Source organism: Lolium rigidum, chromosome 1 (genome assembly GCF_022539505.1).
Source record: "Lolium rigidum isolate FL_2022 chromosome 1, APGP_CSIRO_Lrig_0.1, whole genome shotgun sequence".
Lineage (NCBI taxonomy): Eukaryota > Viridiplantae > Streptophyta > Magnoliopsida > Poales > Poaceae > Lolium > Lolium rigidum.
The window spans coordinates 112236064-112258692 of NC_061508.1; the positions used below are offsets into that span (position 1 = coordinate 112236064).

General features: G+C 45.5%; 1 long non-coding RNA gene across 25 annotated transcripts; it reads right to left on the reverse strand.

The window, feature by feature from the left end:
- Nucleotides 1-1097: 1097 nt before the first annotated feature.
- On the reverse strand, nucleotides 1098-22230 carry LOC124655510. Of its 25 annotated transcripts, none has more exons than XR_006988753.1 (9): nucleotides 21903-22229; nucleotides 21536-21598; nucleotides 20570-20737; nucleotides 20261-20353; nucleotides 19802-20115; nucleotides 11547-11697; nucleotides 9156-10917; nucleotides 7128-9007; nucleotides 1098-1320 (listed from the first exon to the last, which is right to left on the reverse strand). It is a non-coding gene; the product is annotated as an uncharacterized LOC124655510 (long non-coding RNA). The 25 variants fall into 25 exon arrangements; XR_006988752.1 differs by having other exon boundaries at nucleotides 20570-21393; XR_006988747.1 differs by having other exon boundaries at nucleotides 20570-21417.
- Between the last annotated feature and the right edge of the window lie 399 nt (nucleotides 22231-22629).

The following is a 22629-nucleotide window of genomic DNA, read 5'->3' on the forward strand; positions in this document are numbered from 1 at the left end:
TGGTATCTATCCACCTTGGGCTACACTCGTGAAGACAATCCGAAACCCCAACTCGGAAGCGAGGAGGCAAGGTTTGCCAAAGAGCGAGGAGGCAGCCCGGAAAGATGTCGAGCGGGCGTTTGGCATCCTCCAAGCTCGTTGGGCTATCGTCAGACACCCTGCCAGAGCCTGGGATGTGCAAACTCTGTGGGAGGTGATGATCGCTTGTGTAATCATGCATAACATGATTGTTGAGGTAGAGCGGGATGATTTACTGTTTGATAATGACTAGGAAGGCCAAGGAGAGTTGGTTACTCCTCAAGGTGCTCCGGCATCATTCCAGGACATTCTTCATGCGCACCATGAAATTCGAGATCTAGCTGTACACAACCAGCTTCAGGCTGATTTGGTCGAGCACATGTGGCAGCATGTAGGCAACAATGTTGCAAACAACAATGATGAAGGAAATCCTTAAGCCTAGAGCATTTGTATCGTTTTTTCATTTTATTTGAATAATACTTTATCCTTGATTACATGGACTATGTAATGTGTAATACATTTTGAGCATTTGAACTATTTTATATATTTTATATAATATTTTTTCACGTTTTTCTAGTGAATTTACAAGAAAAACATACCATGGGGCGCCGCGACCCAAATCTGGCGCGTTGGGCGCAGCGCGCGACCCAAACGGACACGCGGACGCGGGGCTCCGTCCGCGCGTCTGCTCGGGCACGCAAACGACCCAAAACGGACGGTCCAGCGCGTCCGTTTGGGTCGCCCGGTTGGAGATGCCCTGAGCTCGCAGGGTTGCCAACGCTTCTGGTCGATTAGCATGTCACTTTCGCGGGTCCCGCATGCAGGGAAGATTGCGGTCGTGCTACCGTGCGAGGCGGTTCCTCGGTCAAAAGCCAAATCAATCAGAGTCGTCCTAATTCGCCGCTCCATAGCCTCAGCACTAGATTTAAATGTGCGCCTTGGCGCACGATCCCGTGAAATTCGTAACGATTTACATTTTATACAACAATGATAAAAATAAGTTGGAAAAATGGTAATAGGTTTCTTTGATTTTACAAAACAAAGTCTATAAGATAAAATTAGGATAATGCACACAAAATCATGAACGGAATAGCAAACCTTTATATACAATAAGGGAAATAGAAGAATATTATTATAGTAACTAAAGCAACATCAAAAACAACATCTACATAAGCTATTTATGGGCGTTGTCGTGGCATTGTTTTTAGAGGCCACAACACAAGAAGAACAGAGATTTAATAGGTACTTGCACCACCAAAACTTAACACCGCTGCAAATGTGCACCACCAAAACTTAACACCGCTGCAAATGAAAGGATAATCCCGCCACGTCGACATGACAACATCTGTGTCGCAGAGCTTATGCCGCCGCCTCCTGGTCAGCTAATCCCGCATTGGCGTCAGCAGGTACGGAACTTTATCGAGGGTCAACTGCAGCGCACTGTAGAGGATGTTCAGCCATGTTTGCTCGGATTGGGGTTTTACCGTCTTCGTAGTCCTGCGGCCAGAGCGGCGTTGGTCAATCATATTCCCTATCAGATACAACAGGGGGTTTTTGTTCGATTTCTCAACCATGATAATAGGGACAATCATAGGGCTGTGCAGGGTTTTAGATTTGGATGGTTAATGCTTCTCAGTGTCCCATTGGATTATAGGAATGATTATGATCTGGCTAATGCTATTAGTTCCTTTGGGAAATTGCTACATTGGCATCAGGATGATGCTCTACTTGAGAGAACAATTTGCTATGTAGCTTTCCAATCTGAAGCCAAGGTTCCTAGGGATATTGTTTTTACTAAATATGCTTCTGTTGGTGGAGTTAAGGAGTCTTGGACAGCTGCTTGCTTTATACTCACTGCTGAATTTGCTGATGAGTTACCACATGATGAAGACCAAATGCCACTCAATGGCAATCCACATCCTATGCCTGGGCTACTACAGCCTGACTTGAATATTTTTGTGAATCCACAATTTCACGAGATTGGATGGGATGTGCAAGAACAGGTGCAGCCTCCTGTGCATAATCATGGAGTTCGGCACCCTCTGTTTGAGGTGGAGGAAGAGCAAGATCAAGCTATGGAAGTGGAGGTCCAGGTACAAGAGCAACGGCAAGAAGAAATCCACGAGCAGCCGGTGGAACAGGAAATTCATCGGTTTAATGAGTACGCCTTTCTTGATACCTCAAGTTCGGAAGGTTCGGTTAACATGCTACGAGCCCCACGGCATTTGGTAATCAACGGGATTGAGGTGCGGTTTGATGTGGTAGACAAGAAGTTTCTTTCCTTTTTACACAAGCAATTTCCTAGCTATACAAATTGTTTGTCTGATGTGATGGTTGGGCCTCTGCTGCCCAAGGACATGGTCATGGATAGAATCTATAAAGGTTTAGCTCCTTCTCTTTTCATGAAGGCTATTCCTATGGCATTACCTATACAGAAGTTTGCCTGGCTTTCTGACTATAGGAGTTTGATCTCTGAGACACCAAGTTACAGTGAAGCATCTATGGCTACTTGTGATATGCAATTCAATGTGGAGTCTATTGTGGTCTCTGGGTCTGTTGGTGGGAGAACAGCAGTCAGCAAGAGGAGAAACATGGACCCTGTAACTCCAAGGTTTACAAGAAGTGCACTTAAAGCTCGGATGCATATTCGGAAGCAAGTGATGAAGAAAGTATCCGAAGGAACTCTATCAACTGCTGCAGTTTCTCTTTTCTCGAAGAAGTGGACAGTTCATCTTGGAGTGATAGTTACGTCGAGAAGATGTACTAGGCACATGGCTAAAGCAAATGGGTATAAGTTTGAGAGTATACCGAGACAAGGGTACAACTAGGAAAAAACCTAAGTCATCCAAGCCGGAACAAGTAGATAAGGAGGAGGTTGTTCCTTTCATACCTGTTTCCACTTTGCGGAACATTGGAAGGCAACTACAAATCCACGAGGAAGACATCACAACAGAGAAGCTTATGGCTGCTCCTGTGGACACCAAGGAAAAGAAGTCATCCAATGGATTATAGTTTGTTATGTCAAATAGTCAGTGGTGTTTTTGTGGCAATCATGAGGATAGTCAGTGGTGCTTTTGTGGCAATTAGGAGAATAGCTTTTGGAAGTGCAAGACTTTTATTCTCAATTTATGATTGTAATGATAATATTTGCTACTTTGGGTTTCATGGTTATCTTATGTGGCCTGTTATGCATGGTCCACTTTTGCTGTGCTATATTTGGTTTTAATGAATACAACAACAATGAAGGTTGATTGGAATGTTCTATGTTGGAATGTCAGAGGGTTAAATGACAAAGACAAGAGATTATTGGTGTTTAACAAGATTGATGAAAGTAAGCTGTGCCATTATATGCCTGCAAGAAACTAAATGTGAATCTTTTGACCACTCATTTATAAGGACTTTACGCCCCAAACGATTTGATAGATTTGCTTATGTGCCCTCCATTGGTGCTTCTGGGGGGATTATTGTCCTTTGGAATAGTAGGGTTTTCATGGGCACTCTTCTTGAAACTACTCACTCTGCTATTAGGATACAATTCACTTCTGCTCACACTACTTGAAAAGTGGACTGCGGTTACTTGTGTATGGTCCTTGTAGAGGTATAATGAGGGATGAATTTGTTCAATGGTTGCATGATTTGGATATCCCTGTACATGATAATTGGTTACTCATTGGGGACTTTAATTTTATGAGATCGGTTGATAATAGGAATAAACCGGGGGCTGATATGGCAGATATCTTTCTATTTAATAGTATCATAAGCCACCTGGGATTATTGGAATTACCTCTGAAAGGTAGACGTTTTACATGGTCTAACATGCAAGCCACACCCTTGATGGAGCAATTAGATTGGTTTTTCACAACATGTGAATGGACCCTGAAATTTCCCAATACAATGGTATTCCCTTTGTCAAAATCTACCTCTGATCACATCCCTTGTGTGGTGTCTATCTCTACCTCTATTCCAAAAGCAAAGATTTTTAGGTTTGAGAATATTTGGTTGGAGCAGCCAGGGTTTATGGATGTTGTGAAGAAGGCTTGGTAATTACCAATTCACAAAAATAATGTTGCTTCTGTTTTGGCTGCAAAATTTAAAAATCTCAGATATGCTCTGAAGAAATGGGGGAAAAATCTATCTCATTTGAAGTTGATAATTGAGCACTGCAATAAGGTCATATTATTCTTTGATAATCTGGAGGATTCTAGGGATTTAAGTAGGGAGGAATTTAATTTCAGAAATATTGTGAAGGTACATCTTAAAAAGTTATTGGGCATACGAGTCAACATATTGGAAGAATAGATGTACAATTAGATGGATTAAACTTGGAGGAGAAAATACCAAATTCTTTCATGCCAAGGCTACTGAAAGATACGGATATAATGTGATCTCAGTTATTAAAGATGAGCAAGGGAACTCTATGGTGGATCATAATCAGAAGGCTAATGCTCTTTGGACATGTTATAAAAATAGAATGGGAGTAACAAATGCTTCGGCCACACAAGCTGACATATCTCATCTTATCTCTCCTGTTGAAGGTTTGGAGTCTTTGTCAGAAGAGTTTACTGTTGAGGAAATTGAGGGTGTGGTTAAACATATGAAAACTGATAGAGCTCCTGGTCCAGATGGATTTAATGGGCTGTTTGTCAAGAAGTGTTGGCAAATCATAAAGGATGACTTCATTAACTTGTGCAAGGATTTTCATAAGGGTCAAGCTCCTCTGGAAAGTATTAATAGTTCCTTTATAACTCTGATTCCAAAGAGTTTGTCTCCGAAAGCGAGTGAATGATTTTAGACCAATCTCACCGACAAATACTTGTCCGAAATTTCGACAAAGTTGGCTGCTAACGAGACTTCGGGTTCAAATTACAAGATGCATTCATGAAAACCGAGTATGGGTTCATAAGGGGTAGAACTATTCAAGACTGTTTAGCATGGACTTTTGAATATCTACATCAATGCCACAAATCTAAGAGGAAAGTTATTGTGTTAAAGCTAGATTTTGAGAAGGCCTTTGATACAATTGAACACAAAGCCATTATCAAGATAATGGAACTTAAAGGGTTTGATCCAATATTTATTAATTGGGTGATTGAGATTCTTTCTCTGGTTCATCCGCAATTCTGTTGAATGGGGTCCCTGGTAAAACTTTTGTATGCGGAAGAGGGGTCGGACGGGGAGATCCTTTATCTCCTCTTTTATATGTTCTTGGTGGGGATCTTTTACAAAGTTATGTCAATCATGCATACGAGAGAAGGGAGATTAAAGGCACCAATTCCAAATAGAGGAAGTAATGATTACCCTATAGTGCAATATGCGAGATGACACTATTATTATGCTACCTGCTGAGATTGAGCAATTACGGATATTGAAAGAGGTACTTGGGGAGTATACGGCATTCATCTGGTCTTAAAGTTAATTATCACAAGTCTTCACTCATACCAATCAATATTTCCCAATTAGAAGGCTGAGGCACTATCGGCACGAGATACAATGTAATATTGCCTCCATGCCATTTCCATACCTTGGTATTCCTATGGGCACAACTAAACCAACAATCGGGGATCTCTCTCCACTCAGCGATAGAGTTGAAAGAAGGCTTACTTGCCTCGAGCATCATTCTTGTCTTATGGAGATAGATTAATACTGGTTAATTCAGTTCTGTCATCCATGCCTATTCATTTTCTTAGCACATTGGATATACCAGATGGAGTGATTGATGTTATTGATAGAGCCAGAAGGAATTGCTTGTGGAGGAAAAGAAAGGATGATGAGAAAGTGCACTCTCTAGCCTCTTGGGATATGATATGCAAACCAAAGAATAAAGGAGGTTTAGGTATCATTAATCTGAAGATTCAGAACAAATGCCTCATGATGAAGCAGCTCCATAAATTTTATAATAATGTGGATCTTCCTTGGGTCAAATTAATAAGGAATTCATACTACTACAAAGAGGCACCACATGCTGTCACTGTTTGTGGTTCATTTTGGTGGAGGAACATTATGAAGCTGTTTGAGCTATACGGACAATTGACACATTGTAAGCTTGGGTCTGGAGAGACTATTATTTTACTGGTCAGATAATTGGAATGATGGGGTACTCCAAGATATTTTTCCAAGACTTTTTTCTTTTGCAAGGGACACATTCATCTCAGTCAAAGAGGCATTGCAAATTACTGATCCTGCACAGGCTTTTCATCTGCCTATTTCTGCTGAGGCTGCTACTGAATTAAGAACACTTCAACATATGCTAGCAGGTGTAGTTACCTCAGATCAGGATGATCAATGGCTTATTACAAGCAACAAATCAGGTGCTTTTATTCCAAGTCAAGTTTACAGATTGAGTTTTCATCATATCAATTCACACTTTCCATCACAATGGATATGGAAAAGCAAGTGTACCTCTAAGCATAAATTCTTTGCCTGGCTTATATTACATGATCGAATCAACACCAAAGATATGTTAAGGAGAAGACATTGGCAAGTTACCTCTGATCATAGTTGTGTCTTATGTTTTGCTGATGCTCTGGAGGATTGGTCACATTTATTCTTTGAATGCACTTTTAGTGTCAGAGTTTGGATATACTTACAAATTAATTGGGCATCAGGTTCTGGACCAGAAATGCTTGAAAAATACTAAGAAACGTTTTAAGGGTCCCTGTTTTGTGGAGATTATTATCTTGGCTTGCTGGAATATATGGAAGCAGAGGAATAATAAGATTTTCAAGGATATACAACCAACCTTTAGAAATTGGAAGGAAGGTTTCTTTTCTGATATTACTCTACTTAAGCATAGAGTAAAAGCGAGTACTGTCCCCATTTTGTCATCATGGATTGACAACTTGTTGTAAATAGTTAGACTCTAGTTGTGCTCTTTTTATTTTCCCTTGTAAATATTGTAAATATTTCTTTCAGTTTTGAGCAATAAAAGGCTGTGGGGGACTCCCCTGCAGTAGTTAGTTTCAAAAAAAAAATGAAAGGATAATCAACCAACAGTTAAATGTGAGCCAAATATAAGAAACAATAAGAGAAGAAGATTAGCTCACGTTTGATACAACAGAGTATTGTAATCTTAGAAGCAATTTGACAATAAAGAGAAGATAATAAATTACCGTTCAACTTGTATACCGAGATTGCCTTAAAACCATCAATAGCTATTGGGATGCCTTGAAACCATCAATAGCTATTGGGATGCCTTGAAACCATCAATAGCCATTGTGCTAACACGAAATAAATTTATCCAATTGAAGGAAACAATGCATTCGCACTAAGAACAGTTTGGGAAACCAACAATCAAGCACACATTCTAAGTCAAAGGACATGGTATAAAACAGGAAGTCTTCCTTTATATGATCAACAACAGGCAAAGCACTTCCACCAGGTTCGCTAATTGGTTCAAACTTACCATAACCTACAAAATTTATGTGGAATGAAGTAAAGAAATTATTCAACTTATGTCTTTCAAAATACAAATGTACAGCTAGAGTTTTTGTATTATAAAAATGTATACAGCTGCCTAAGACATAAGCAATTCCTCGTCTTTTAAATCAAATGCACATACATGTAAAAGAATTTAATTTCCATGCTTCAATACTTCAAATGTCCATGCGGTTGGATTTTGGTGTGGTTCCAAGAACTAAAAAATAATGGTGGGATCAAACCATATTCCATCAAGAATTTAAGCATACAAAAAGAATCCATGGAGAATCCATGGAGAATCCCTCCAAACAGAGAGAAGGTCAACAATTGAACACACAAGCAGGAGCAAATGATTACCTTCAGCACATAAAAGGAGAAATGCAAGCAACATATATATCGACTTGTGCTGCTGACTTATTATATTGGAAGTTCATAAATTATCCTAGCAATTTGATATAGGAAAGGAAGAGATGTAGATATAGGAAAAGAAGAGATGCAAGCTACTGATACCGAGGAATCAGGAAAGCATGCAGATTACGACAAATTAGAGTAACATGTATATAAGTGGTGGAGGATCATCTGTTCTAGAAAATACACAATAAATGAAAGAAAATCATCTTCACAGAAGGTCTGAATTAAGATATCCCAAGCTTGAATATGGTGTTCTTGGTTAATGCATGCACTCAAGACAATACCTTACCTGGTAAGCAATCAAAGAACCGAGATACATCAAGGGAAAACATCAGAAATATATGGAAAACCAAAGCAAAGAAAAGGGTCATCCAGTACCTTTGTTTTCTCAAATAGCCACTGGGCATTGAACTCGTCCCTCTGACCTTGGTCGCATTTCACCGAATAAAGAAGTAGCTGAGAAAAATTTTGATGCGAGGGAAATTGCCTTAAACATCCGTAATAAATAATTAATATTTCAAGAATAAACTCCTCGTAATTATTTCATCAAAATTGAATGCACAAAGTTAATTTTTTTTTAGAACAAACTCATCTTTGTTTCTACCGTCAGTAATCTCACCCTTGAATATTGAAGTTGTACATGTCTTCTAGATGTACTCAAGGATTCTTGACATGTATAACGTAATTTTGACATGCTCAATCATCTTGGGAAAAAATTCCTTGCACGTTTAAGCATGTTTACCTAGCACATATCACTGCATACTTCCTCGCTAACATATATACAACAGATTCCCTTCTTTCCTAGTTGTCCTGATAAAAATCTGAGTCTACACTATTGTTCATGTTCTAAACTGTGTCACTGCTCATATACACTATGTCACTACCACAATTTATTCATCTCCTCTGACAATAAAGTTTCAAATTTTATTTAGTTCATCACCTTTCTTTTAAAGGCTCACATGAACATGACAATACCTATGGCCATAATATGGTGACTGTAAAACTAAAATTGTTTGTTCATATGCCCAAAATATGAGAAGAGCAGGAACGAACCCGACCATGGAGGCCAGAATGGGAGCAGGAAAATTCATCCAGGAATGTGGTGTTTCAGATTGCTGTAGGCTAAAATAGTGATGCCAAATAACAGTCCCCAAAACCAAAGCTGCAAGCAAGAAGCATCAATTTCAGGAAAATAAACACCATCAACAATCACCAAATTACAAACCAAGCACACTCCAAACAATTAACACTCATATTTAATAGATTTCAGATCAAAACTAATGACCTGGCAAATCCTCAACAACACTTACCTTGGCCAAGCAGATGTTCCAGCCGGTATATGTGGAATAAAAATTCTCAGAGCTTGATCGAATATGGCAGGATCAATTACATTTGTAGAGATAATAGCAACTTTCTCATCTTTCTACATACCAGACTCGTCAAACAGGTCACCTGAGAGATGAGCTCAACAAACGCGGGTGGCCAACCTAAAATGAAAGCAGTATTCACCGAACAACTGATGCTAGTATGTCACTGATTTACATATTATTCAAAAATTTAACACCTAGACATAACAACTATTTATGAATTATACAGAACATGTCCCACATATACCTTTATAATATGACAGATTCTAGACCCACTGTCATACTTTCTCAAAGCGAGAACATTTGTGTTCCCCCTAGCTTTCCAGGAGCAAAGATTTGCAGAAAACCTTTACTCAATTTTCCTAGCATAATTATTTAGATTATGACACTGGAGAATTCATATGCATGGATGCTAATGCTGAACATTATCCTGGCAGCAAACTGACTCAAATAGCAACATGAAGAAGAAATTTAAACATGACATGTATCTGCATATTTTCTAACTCAGTGCACTCCCTAGATTTTAGGACAGATAAATAACATTTAGATCGAAACAAAGGTGATATGAGATTTCATCAGATACTACTCCCCAAATATACTGGAGTAAACGAAAAGATATTCTAGTTGAGAGTCTGATATTTACAATACCGATACAAACAACATGTAAATATGGTTGATCAAATCCGACTATTTTCTCGAGTTCATTATATCTAAGACAATTCCGGGATATGACAGCAGCATGGCATAGCGTGTATTGAAACAGAATGGTTAAATATGTTATTCTAGGAAAGGAAGTGGCTCTTTCCGTCAAAAAAGGGAGTGTCTCTTCTTTGTAAGGACAGCTCATTAATCTCTAGTGCTCAAAATCTAAATCTGTATCGTCAAGTAAGACCTGAAGTACTGAAAATAGTATATGAGTAGGCAGCGATAAAAGAAAGTAGTATTGGTGCTCAGGAACAATATCTGCTACAAATCCCCAACAATGAAATCTTATATTTTCTCATGTAATGAAATTTCACAACAGCATTGGTAGCGCCTCCAAACAAATAGTGCATCCAACAATCTGGAAGATTAAGTATGTTGGATACGTTATCCTACATATTATTAGCACCAAATGCACCACAACACTTAAACTAATTACAGTAAGGAAGCATTTGACAGAGTGGCATAGCTTGTACTTTCTGACTATGGTTTGCGGAGGTTGTAAGCAACAACACTTAAACTAATTACAGTAAGGAGACATTTGAGGGGGTAGCATATCTACTTTCTGGCCATGGTTGGCGGAGGCTATCATCACATTTCTGTTGTGCTCCTACTGGTAGGGATGGCAAAGCATGGGGCGAAGGCAAGGAAGCCGTACCAGCTGGACGATGGAAGCACTGATGTTGTTGCTTGTCGCTGCTACTTCTAATGGTGCTCCAGTAGGGGCTATATGGAGTAGGGGATAACAGCAAGATAAATACATCTACAGCAGTGGTCGACAGAAGGACAAATAGAAATTGTAAGTTATTACTTGAGTTAGCTCACCAACCAACCTAGGTCCGTTTTTTATCTTCTGTCAACCAAACGATCAAATAAGCTCGGAACAAAATATGAAAGCAACCTTGTGTTAACTGTCGAAGACGTAGTAGATGGGGCAGGGGAGGGTTTGGATCATCAACAATATTAGATACCTTCACAAACACAATGAGCTCCACCAGCAATCCTAACAAAAAACAATTAAGCAACAATTTAGGCACTGTACGGAAATAGCTATACTTGGTGAATAGACAACAAAAGAAATCTAAAGGGGCATGAAAGCAACAACGAAGCAAGAGGTAAGATCAAATGAATCAAATGCATTGATGCCTTTTCCATAAAAGCAACAATGAAGCAAGACAAATATTTGGTACTACATTGACATAGGACCGAATTAAACAACCATAAGCATAGCAGGCTAGCAGTACACTCTTATTTATAAGTTATATAAAACAAACAGTTAGCAACTTCAGATAGAAAGAGAACCACTGAGGATGGACTGGAAACTTAATTCTGATGTTACTTTGAACCTTATTAGTGCCTTTTCGACATGTACTGGAACATGGCTTTACTCAAACATTTGGACATAACCAAGTGATAACAACACATCGGCAAAAAAAATAGCAGTTGCCTCACATAACTTATATGCTGGACAATCAATTTTATATCCTAACCAGTAGATACCCCACATAATTAATACAGTATGGCATTAGTTTCATTTCCTAACCCACAGATGCCTCACGTAGTTAATATGTGTCGTCACCCGTGCACCCAGCATAACTAATGTGTCATAGAGCATAGGTGGCGAACACTCACCATCTAATAGCGCCAAATGGAGGAACTTGTGTGGGCACTGGAATTCCCCTTCATCGCCATTGAAGATCTCTGCTCTGGGAGCAGCCTCAACAACAACGTTTCTCTACCCTTTTACCTCGCAAGCCACGGCCTTACTCCCCTTCCCAAGCCACTGCAGGAAGAAGGGTATATTCATTGAGCACATTAGGAGAGAGTGAGATGAAAATTATATAATGCATAGGACAGCCCCTGAAGAACATTGTTTTGAGCATATACTCATGTATCATCAGTTATCTCATATAATCAATCTTCCATTATATGAACGAATAAAAGAGACAAAAGATCAAATGTAAAGAAAACTCGTGCAAATGTTTGTACCTCAAAACATAATAGTGTCCTTAGTTTTTTTGTGCTCTATAATTCTTCCATACGCAATCTGCACCTCATATTCATGTCCTATTACGTAATTATAGCTAATTAAAAAGAAAGTAAAGAATGGCAATAAAATTTCATGATGCAGACATGAAATTCCAGATTAACTTGCTGAAAAGTGAAATCTGGCCTAAACATATATCCAAATTAGTAGATGAATCAGAAAGAATAAATAAACTGATGAACATTAAATGAAAAGGGGAAGGATGGGGATGAAAACATAGCCTTCCTGCACCCAAGCTGACCAAACTAACCAGCTAACGAACAACTATTTTCTCGTAGGCTAATTTTCCTACTTCCTTAATCTTCCTTATGCAGCATCATTTACGTATCAGCAATAGCTATGCGTATGTGTAAGCACTACATGATTACTCAGAACAGATTCATGAAAGCTGAAAATGGGAGTGAGAAACGGGCTATGTGTCTTACGGCGCGCAGGGAGCCGGGCGTCTACGCTGGCGATCGTGGGGGCGACCGGAGTTGGGAGAGGGCTCCCCCTCCGCGTTCGTCCCATGGGCGCCGGATGCTCTCCACCGGCCGCCGGCGGGCGCGGCGGTGCGCTGTGAGCAACTCCTTCCAGATCTTGGGCGAGATCGGGGAGGACGAGGCTGCGGTCTTGGCTTCGGAGGCGGAGGTCGCCGGGGAAGATGGTTGCGCGGGGCAGCCGTCGGCTACGTGTCTCGGCGATTTCTTGGCCTGGTCTCTCGTTGGGGCTGCCGGGGCTGGGTCGGCTCCGGCGAGTCCAGCGGCGGAGGCGTCTGTGGTGCGGACGGAGGTGCAGCAATTCTCGCCGGGGCGGCTGGAATCGGAGGTGGAATTCCCATCTCTGCGGCGGTCGATCTGCGTCGGGCAATCGGGCCCCCTGGCTTCGTCGTCGCCGTCGATCTCTTCGCCGGCGGTTCGCATCGGGGAGATCCAGATCTTGCTTCGCCCGCCGGTGGCGGCGCCGCCGTCGGCGCGCGCGGGGGCGCTCCTAGGGTTTCCTGGGGAGGATCGCGGTGTTCCGTGCGTGGGGGCTGGTTGGGCTGGGCCAACGCCTTCTGGGCCTTACTTGGGGCCTAACTGGACTGGGCCGGCTGCTGCGGCCAGGGACCAAGGGGAGCCGTCCGATGGGGGACACGTGTCCCAGTCTCTTGCTTCTACGGCCCAGATGGCGTCTCACTCGTCTGTCAGGGGGGGGGACGATTCTACCCCTCCTCCAAGGGTACTTAAGTGGCGCTGGCTGCCGGTGGGAACCCTAGATTGGGAGTTAGGGTTTCCAGCCGCCACCAGAGACATTCGGCGTCATCGTCGCCACGCAAAGCTTCTCGTCTCTGCGGGTGCGAGCGGCTCCACCGCGCCTGTGCTCAAGCCTCTGAGGATGGATAGGGAGAGGAGAGGGAAGCGCTCCTTCGACCAGTTCAGTGGTGAGGACGGACGCCGCAGGGAGCAAGACCTCCGCCAAAGGCTGGAACGCGAGCAGGAGGAACAACGCCGGCAGCAGTTTCAGCGGGACAATGAGGTCCAGCGCCGGAGGGAAGACGAAGGAAGGATGCGGGAGCGTCGTGGGAGGGAGCCACGGCGCCCACACCCACCTCCCCTGGCTCCGCGGGGGCGAGAGCAGGGCCGTGGGGCTCCTAGACCACCGGGTTCCACGCATGGGGAGCGTGCAGCCCAGGGGCGCTCGTCGGCGGAAGGAGGGGCTCCTTCGAGCAGTGAGGCGACCCACATCGTCTGCTACCACTGCGGGAAGCCGGGGCATGTTCAGGCGGAGTGCAAGGACGACCCGTTCTGCATCAAGTGCAACAAGGTTGGTCACCTATCGGCCATGTGTGCCTCTCTGTCTAAGGCGTCGGATCCTTTTTGGGCTGGATATGGTCTGGAGGGCAGAGGCTTCATTTGCTGTGATGTGCCGGAAGAGGAACTTCTCCCGCCGGCCCCAAATGCGGCCATGGTTATCCTGGAAGGAGGTGACCTCTCTGCTGAGCAACTGGAGGATGAGCTCAAAGATCTTGTGGATGAGAACTGGGAGTGGAGGGTGCAGCAGATCAACCAAACGGACTTCGCTTTGTTCTTCCCTTCAAAGGAGAGTCTGCGTATGGCTATAAGAGGCGGGGGCCTCACGCTGCCAACAACCAAGCTTCACATCATTGTCACTTCCAATGCCGGGGACCCGGCGGCAGTGGAGCACCTGGAGGAGTGCTGGATCAAACTCTATGACGTCCCGCCGCCCTTCAGACAGGCCGTCCGCATCCTGCTGGCCACCAGGGAACTGGGGCGTCCCATTGCGGTGGATGAGAGCTCTCTGGAGTCTCCCCTGGATCCTGTTAGGGTGCGGATTGGTTGCAGGTCTCCGGTGCAGCTACCGCCGTACACCATCTTCTTCGTTAACTCCCAGGGCTTCAAGGTGCGCATTGTCAGAGAAGGCGCGGAGAGGGAGGATCTCTCTGATCTGCCCCCACCTCCTCAGAGGAAGATGTCGGATGAGAGAGACGAAGAGCTGGAGGACTCTGAGGGGGAAGGATGGAATGGCCGTAGGGGCAAGCATAGGAAAGACATGAGCCCGGCCAAGGGCAAAGGGGGCTCCGCATCCACGTCTGTGCCTCAACGCAAGTCCGTTCCCGCTTCTGCTTCTCAAGAGAAACCAGGTGACTTGGGGCCGAAGCTGCCAAACACGGTGTTCTCGCAATATGGGTCCAATCTGACTGAGGAGGGAGACATCTTCCCGGTGCTCGCGGAGATCCTTCAACCGGCGAGGGCGCGGCAGGAACCTTCAGGGGAAAGGGTCTCCTCTGGTGGGGACCAATTGTCTCCTTCTCTGGTGTCCTTCCAAGACTCTCCGCTGGCGGGCGCCGAGTCTGTCAAGAGCCGACCATCTCTCTGGAAGGCGCAGCAACTCTCGGACGAAGACCGCGTCGAAGCTGGCATTGCCACTCCGGTGACATGGGAATCGGACCCGCAGGCCATGCGTTCCAAGGAGCGTAGAAGCAAAGCGAATGCGGACCGCCCATCCTTGGCTCTCAAGATGGTCGCCCAGCAACTCAGCTTCTCGGAGGGTGTGGATCCCGCCGTGGAGAAGGAAGGAGGGGAGACTCGGCACATTGAAGAAAGGGAGTTGGAGGGTGACCTCTTCGCTGAAGGCACTGTGGTCCCGGAACTGGCGGCGCCAATTTCCAGGGCGCCTAGGAGCAAGGCGTCGCCGGTGGCGGCGGCAAGGTCCAGTGCCCGGGGAGCGGGCTCGTCGGCGACGCCCATCCTGGAGAAAGCCATCCAGCGTGCTAAGGAAAAAACCCCAGGTACGTCCAAATCAGTCGAGAACTTCGCTATCTTGCAAGATATTCCCGATGCCTCTTTGCTTTCTGTTGCGCGCGATAGCTGCATTGTTTTTCCTTCGGCTGCGGGAAATCCGGCTCCTCTTCTCTCTATGTTACGGGCTCGGGAGCTGGCCCAAGCGGAGCTGGCGCTTGCAAGGGACAAGGCGCTGGCTGAGGAGCGGAAGAAGAAAGAAGCGGAGCAGCAGGTCCCGCAGAGCGAAGAACCTCAACAGGCCAACACCACGTCCTCTCCTCCAGTAGGGTCTGGGGGAAGCCGTGCAAAGGGGCTAAGGCTGATAAAGAAGAAGAAGATCCAGAAGAAAACTTCGGTGGTAGCAAGGAGAGTTCTAACCCGCCAAGCACGGGGTCGCACCGTGGTTTCCCAATGAGGGCCCTATTCTGGAACATCCGCGGGTTCGGTGTTAGGGGACGCCGAACTTTGCTTAAGGACTTTCTCCGCTCTCACAAGATTGATATAGTGTGCTTGCAAGAGACAATCAGACAAGAGTTCACGGATCAAGAGCTCGCCAGTCTCGAGATTGGGGACAAGTTTGTGTGGTGCTGGTTACCTTCCACGGGTCATTCAGGGGGAATGCTCTTGGGTTTCCGGGACAGCACTTTCGAGGTGGGCGCCATCGACAGGGGTCGCTACTTCATCTGCACCGATATCTTCTGCCGCGCGGATCGGCTGCGCTGTAGAGTCATGGGCATCTATGGGCCGGCCGATCACTCTCGCTCGGCAGAGTTCCTGCTGGAAGTGACCAACAAAGTCAACTCTTCCGCCGTCCCAATCATCATGGGAGGGGACTTTAACTTAATCAGAGCAGCCCATGACAAGAACAATGATAGGATCAACTGGGCTAGGATGGACATGTTTAATGATCACATCGCAACGTGGGGTTTGCGTGAAATCCCGCGCACCGGGGCGCGCTACACTTGGACTAACAAGCAGCTTAACCCAGTGCGGTGTGTGTTGGATCGGGTCTTCATTTCCCCCGAGCTTGAACTTCACTTCCCGCTGTGCGCTGTTACAGCAGAGACAAGCCTCGGCTCTGACCACACTCCGCTTATTTTTGACTCCGGGGATGGTACCCCTCCCAAGAGCAATAGGTTCTTCTTTGAGTCCAGCTGGTTAGAACTTAATGGCTTCCAGGAGGCCTTACAAGCAGCTTGGCTGGCCCTTTCCTATAGGGTGGGAGGGCGGGATATTGTGGACTGGTGGAGTTTCATGAGTTCGGGCCTGAGACAGCACCTCAGAGGCTGGAATGCAAATCAAGGAAAAGAGAACAGAGATGCTAAGCAGAGCCTTCTTTCCCAGATCAAGAGTCTCGACGAGAAAGCGGACGCGGTCGGGATAGACGAGGAGGAGTGGGCTTTCCGCTATCATTTAGAGGACCAGTTGCTCGAGCTTTTCCGGGCGGAGGAAGAGTATTGGAGGCAAAGGGGCCGGGTGCGCTGGGTCCTGCAAGGCGACGCCAACACCAAATACTTCCACGCGCTGGCGAATGGCCGCCGCAGGAAATGCTGCATCTCGTCGCTCGTCTCGGATCATGGGGTGATCACAGACAAAACCCTCATCCAACAGCATATTTACGAGTTCTATCGCCGCCTGCTCGGCTCAGAGGAGGCCAGGGTGTGTGGGCTACACGCCAACGCCTGGGGAGCTGAGGCCAGAGTCTCTCAGGAGGAGAATGAGAACCTGATGCGCACCTTTTCGGACAAGGAGTTGGAAGCGATTGTCATGGAAATGAAATCTGACACGGCCCCGGGCCCGGATGGGTTTCCGGTGTTCTTCTTTAAGAAATTCTGGAGCTTAGTTAAGTTGGGCGTGCTTCATATCCTTAACGACTTCATCCTGGGAAGGATTGACATTGCGAGACTGAATTTTGGGATCCTCTCGCTCATCCCTAAAGTCCCTGGGGCGGACAAAATCACGCAGTTCAGACCTATCGCCCTCATCAACGTGATTTTCAAGATTGTCTCCAAAGCGTTCGCAACCAAGATGGACCCCATTGCCCATCGCATCATCAGCCCAAATCAGAGCGCTTTTATCAAGGGTAGATTTATCCTCGACGGGGTTCTAGCGCTTCATGAGATTGTGCACGAGCTGAAAGTTAAAAGGCAAGGGTGCCTCTTGCTGAAACTAGACTTCGAGAAGGCCTATGATCGAGTAAATTGGAACTTCCTGTTGGAAGTCCTCAGAGCTAAGGGCTTTGACGCGGGAGTGGTTCACCGCATCTCCCAGCTGGTCATGGGAGGCCAGACCGCGATCTCTATCAACGGGGAAGTGGGACCGTTCTTTAGGAACAAAAGAGGAGTGCGTCAAGGGGACCCGCTTTCTCCCTTACTCTTCAATTTCATGGCAGAAGCGCTGTCCAAGATCCTCTCCTCCGCGGCGGCGGCGGGTCACATAGCTGGGGTGGTCCCTCACTTGATCCCGGGCGGGATCACCCACCTCCAATACGCAGACGATACTCTCATTATGATCCAAGACGATGACACGCACATTGCCAATCTGAAGTTCTTGCTCATGTGTTTCGAGGATATGTCTGGGCTTAAGATAAACTACCACAAATCTGAAGTGGTGGTCATGGGGACCACCGCTGCTAGGAAACAAACTGTGGCTGACAGGCTCAACTGTAAACTTGGCGCCTTCCCCTTCACCTACCTGGGTTTGCCCATTTCTGATAGGAAACTCACTATGGAGCAATGGCTGTTTTTGGTCCGTAAGCTGGCTGGCCGTGTCGAGCCTTGGTGGGGTAAATTCATGTCGTCTGGTGGGCGCTTGATCTTGTCCAACTCCTGCCTGGCCAGTCTGCCCCAGTTTGCGATGGGGATGTTTCTCCTGCAAGACGGTATTCATGCTAAATTCGACTCTCACCGGGCTAGGTTTTACTGGGAAGGCTCGGGGCCTAAACGGCGGTATCATCTGGTCAATTGGCCTGCGGTGTGTAGGCCTAAGGATTGTGGAGGGCTGGGGCTCCTTAATTCCAAAAAGATGAACTGGGCGCTGATGCTCAAGTGGATCTGGAAACTTTTTCAACCGGACAACCCTATTTGGGCCCAGATCATCAGAGCGAAATATGCTTCTGCCAACAATATCTTCGAGGGAACGGGCCGTGGGGGCTCCCGGTTTGGCGAAGCTTGCATAAGATCAAGCATCTCTTCAAGCTTGGAGCGAGATACGGTATCCGCGATGGGAGGCGAACTTTGTTTTGGATGGACAAGTGGAACGGCGAGGTTGCTCTCAAGGACAGATTCCCTCACCTTTTCGAGCATCGCCAACTTTCAGATGAGCACGGTGGCTCAGGTCTGCGGGGCTGGGGGGCCTCTGACCTTCCGTCGCTCACTTGATCCCCAGGGGGCTGGCGAATGGCTGCAGCTGAGAAGCATCATTGAACAAACCAATCTCTCTCAGGGACAAGATGGGGTGTCTTGGTCTCTGGAATCTTCGGGGCGCTTCTCGGTTCGGTCCATGTACCTGAAGCTGGCCCAAGGGGCCTCCTTGGCCCACTTCCGCGATGTTTGGTCGGCCCGTATTCCTCTCAAAACCAGAATCTTCTCGTGGCAGCTAGTTCTTGACAAGCTTCCCACCGCCATCAATATTGCGACTAGGCATGGCCCTGGCAATGGATGTTGCAAGCTTTGCGGCAGACCGGAAGACGCGGCGCATATCTTTTTCACCTGCTCTACGGCGGTCTTTGCGTGGAGTGTTACCCGCCAGCTGCTGGGGTGCAGCTGGTGCCCCGCTAATTTTGCACAGCTTTTTGCCATCATCTCTAGTCTGTCGGGTAGATTTAGACGATGTGTGTGGTTGCTTTTCATTGCTCAATCATGGGCACTTTGGCTCTTCAGAAACAAAATGACCATTGAGTCCAAGTTCATGAAACATCCAGCTAACATAATCTTTAAAACTATGTTGTTTCTTCAGATGTGGACGCCGTTGGCAAGACCCCTGGACCGCCCCTGGATCGAGCACGCGGTAGCCGAGCTCAAGCTGCTTCACGACGCAACCAACCCAAGAAGGGCTGACCATGAGGCGTGATCTCTCCACCGGCTCCCTCCTGCTCTTAGCCTAGCCTTGCTGTTCTGCTGTTTAGTGCTGTTCGCTGTTATGTTTGCTTGGCCGAAGCTGTTGTGCCGCAGCATGTATCGTTACATCCTTGTTGAACCTGAGGGCTTTATTAATTTAAAGTCGGGCAGTCTCTGCCTTTTATCTAAAAAAAAAAATTCATGAAAATGGTAAGGATCTATTTATTTATTTTTGCAAATAGATGTTATAAGCTGCAGGAGTAAACCGCTCTCATCATACATACATGTATTCTACAAAACAGTAAATCCAACTTAAAGGCCCCGTCAGCCTGATCACACGTCACCATACACGGACACAACACAAAGAATTTCATCCCTAACAAATAGTGCAGATCATAATCTTTTTTGTCAACAGCTCCATTTCCCCGGAGTACTGAGGTGTACAAAAAAAGAAAAAGTTGAATAACTTGAAAAATTTGACAGCAATAACCGAGAAGGACCTAGCAATCCGAAGCTCACCTCAATCAACATTGAATCCAGTGGTGTTCATCTCAGCCCACACAACATAGGCGAGCCGCGGGCCAGCAATTGCAGGCAGCAAAGCAAAAAAAAACGTCTGACCAGCCAGCCACCGCGCACCAAGAAGAGGGGCAGGCGATATAGGCGGCCCCATGCAAGCTGAGATGGACGCGGGCTACCAGCTGCTCCTCCTGGCGAGGGCACGACACGTAGTGGTGGCGCAAACTGCAGGATGCACTACTCTTCCATCAAGACAACCGGTGCAAACGGGTGAGGAGGACTAACAAAATAGAAGAGAAATCCAATACACCCAACTGCAAATAATAAAAGGAGATTATCATATAAGCGCAAATCGAAACCAAACAATCGATTATCTAGCAGGAGAATAGCAAATAAATACACATCTGAACCAAAGCATCCTGTTGTGGAGACTACTACAAAATAAAATAGCTATATTACCTGATTTGTGACATCCAAAGTAAGCGTGAAAGGAAATTCAAAAGCATAATAGGGCTCTAGGGATCAGCATCATCTCCGTTGTTTCATACTCATCTAATATTTGAAAGGAGACACACAAGTATCAGTGCAAATGAATATAAATATAGTGGGCTGCAGCTGAGAAGAAACAACCAGCTATATTGATATCCTAATAAATATCTTTGGGCAAGCTGAATTTTTTTTTTGATATCTCATCACAATAAATATCACCACAACAATTATCATAGTAGCAGGACAAGAGCAGGATTGTTCAGGGATCCAAACACTCACCTAAACCAGAATCATTTGACTGCACCACTGTAGAGCATAAGAATCCACCTTAGGTACTAAAACAATAACCCCAAATTCTAATATGACTCATTTTGTCCTTTTGTAACTTCAGGGAGAGATATCAACATCGACAGTATAAATGCTCATGCATTTTTATTAGCCACTGATCTGCAGAAGATAGAACCCGAGTGTCATATACTGGCATTTTGCATCGCAACTGAGCCCCATGAAGCAAACTATAAGCTTATTATGTCAATTGGATAGGCACGCATTTTCTAAAGATTAGTTAAATCAAAGTTGTGGGCAATACAAAGCTTAATAACAACATTTTGATATTTAATGAAAAGGCAAATAGGCAAAGCTGTGCCATCTCAATAGAAACATTCTGACCTGAAACAACATCAGAAAGCTACCATCTCCACGAGCGCTTATTAAGCAGATCATTTAGAAGCTTATAATTAAATCCATGCATTTGATGTCAACTGAAGAAACATGTTTTAGTTTCTCTGGCTTACACAAATGAGCTAAACAAATTGGAAGGAGATAGAACTAAAAACTCCTCACAAACATCAAGAAAATGTGCAATAAGCAGCAATATAATCTTTCTCGAAGGTTTTTCTAGAGAAAAACAATCCGAACCTAGATGTAAACTTGTACCAAATGCACAAAAAATTGCAAACCAATGTGCGATCATTAGCACCGCTCAAAGCAAGAGTGTACCAAAGTTTAAATCTCTATTGTCCATTAATGAAACAACATATTCCTGTGTGGCTACGAAGACCGAGTGGGCATAATATTCAATCTTTATTGCACTTCGATGAAACCTGGTGGGTAATAAACACAAAAACCTGCATGAATAAGTTGTCACACATCTACCGTTGTCACACGTGAGCAGAAGACCAAATCACATGAGAGAGCAAACGTTGATTAATATTTTACTTGGAGTAAAATGTACCCAAACCATACCTACTGTATTTTCTTGATTTATTTACGCCAACGGCAACAAATAATTGATGTTTCTGCACAAACCTACATAAAAAACCATAAATATTATCTAGAAATAACACTGACATGCCTTGCATCATCTGATATACACATAAGAGATGAAGCCTTTGCACTTAAAAATCAAAATTACGTGGTTTTTCTTCTGCCAGTCTATTTAGCACAACTGTACAGAATATTGAAGCATCCAACAACAAAAATCAGGTACAGTTGAATACAAGTATATGAAACAAAAGCTCATATGAAATCTCTCTCCATAACATGCTCTTATTTTAATTGCAAGATTACAAATAGCAGGATGGAGCATAAATATTAGCTAGATCGAACTCACATCCTGGAGCACCATAACCATAGAATATCCCATGTACACAATTCGTCAAACACCTGGCAAGCAAAAATGTCATGAAGCCAGAGAAAGCATATCCAAAGTAGATCAGATCATTCAACCTCACGGATAAAGCCCAAGGCTACATCCCTTTGCAAAGGCAAAACAGATCAAGCACTAAAATTTGATGGGGAAGAGGTAGGAGAGGAAGAGAGGAGAAAGAGCACCTAATACCGCCTGGGAGTGAGGATGGACCTGCCAGGAAGGTGCTTCTCCTGCCGGCAAAGACGAGCGGCGTGGCAGAGGGATGCCGCGGGGCTCGGCGAGATTGATGAGGAGACGGATCGGCGGTAGCCGCCGGCGATGGCAACGATGAGGCGGACCGAAGCTCTGCGGCGCCGCCGACGCCCTCCTGCGCCACGTCGACGCGCGCTTCGAGGGGAAGCCCGCCGTCGCGCCGCCCCTGCGTGCGGGATTGTGGGAGAGCGTGGCCCTGCTCGGCCGCCCCGTGCTCCGCCTCTCCGCCGCTGGCCCGGAGCTCTGCAGCGCCGCCGACGCCCTCCTGCGCCACGTCGACGCCATCGCGCCGCCCCTGCGTGCGGGATTGGGGGAGAGCGTGGACTGGGGGCATGCGGGGATTGGGGAGTGCGGCTAGGGTTTGGACCGTGGGCTGCCTATTTTAACCACGTTTGACCAAGAGCAATCTCACCCGCAGTCACCGACAGGCGGGCCC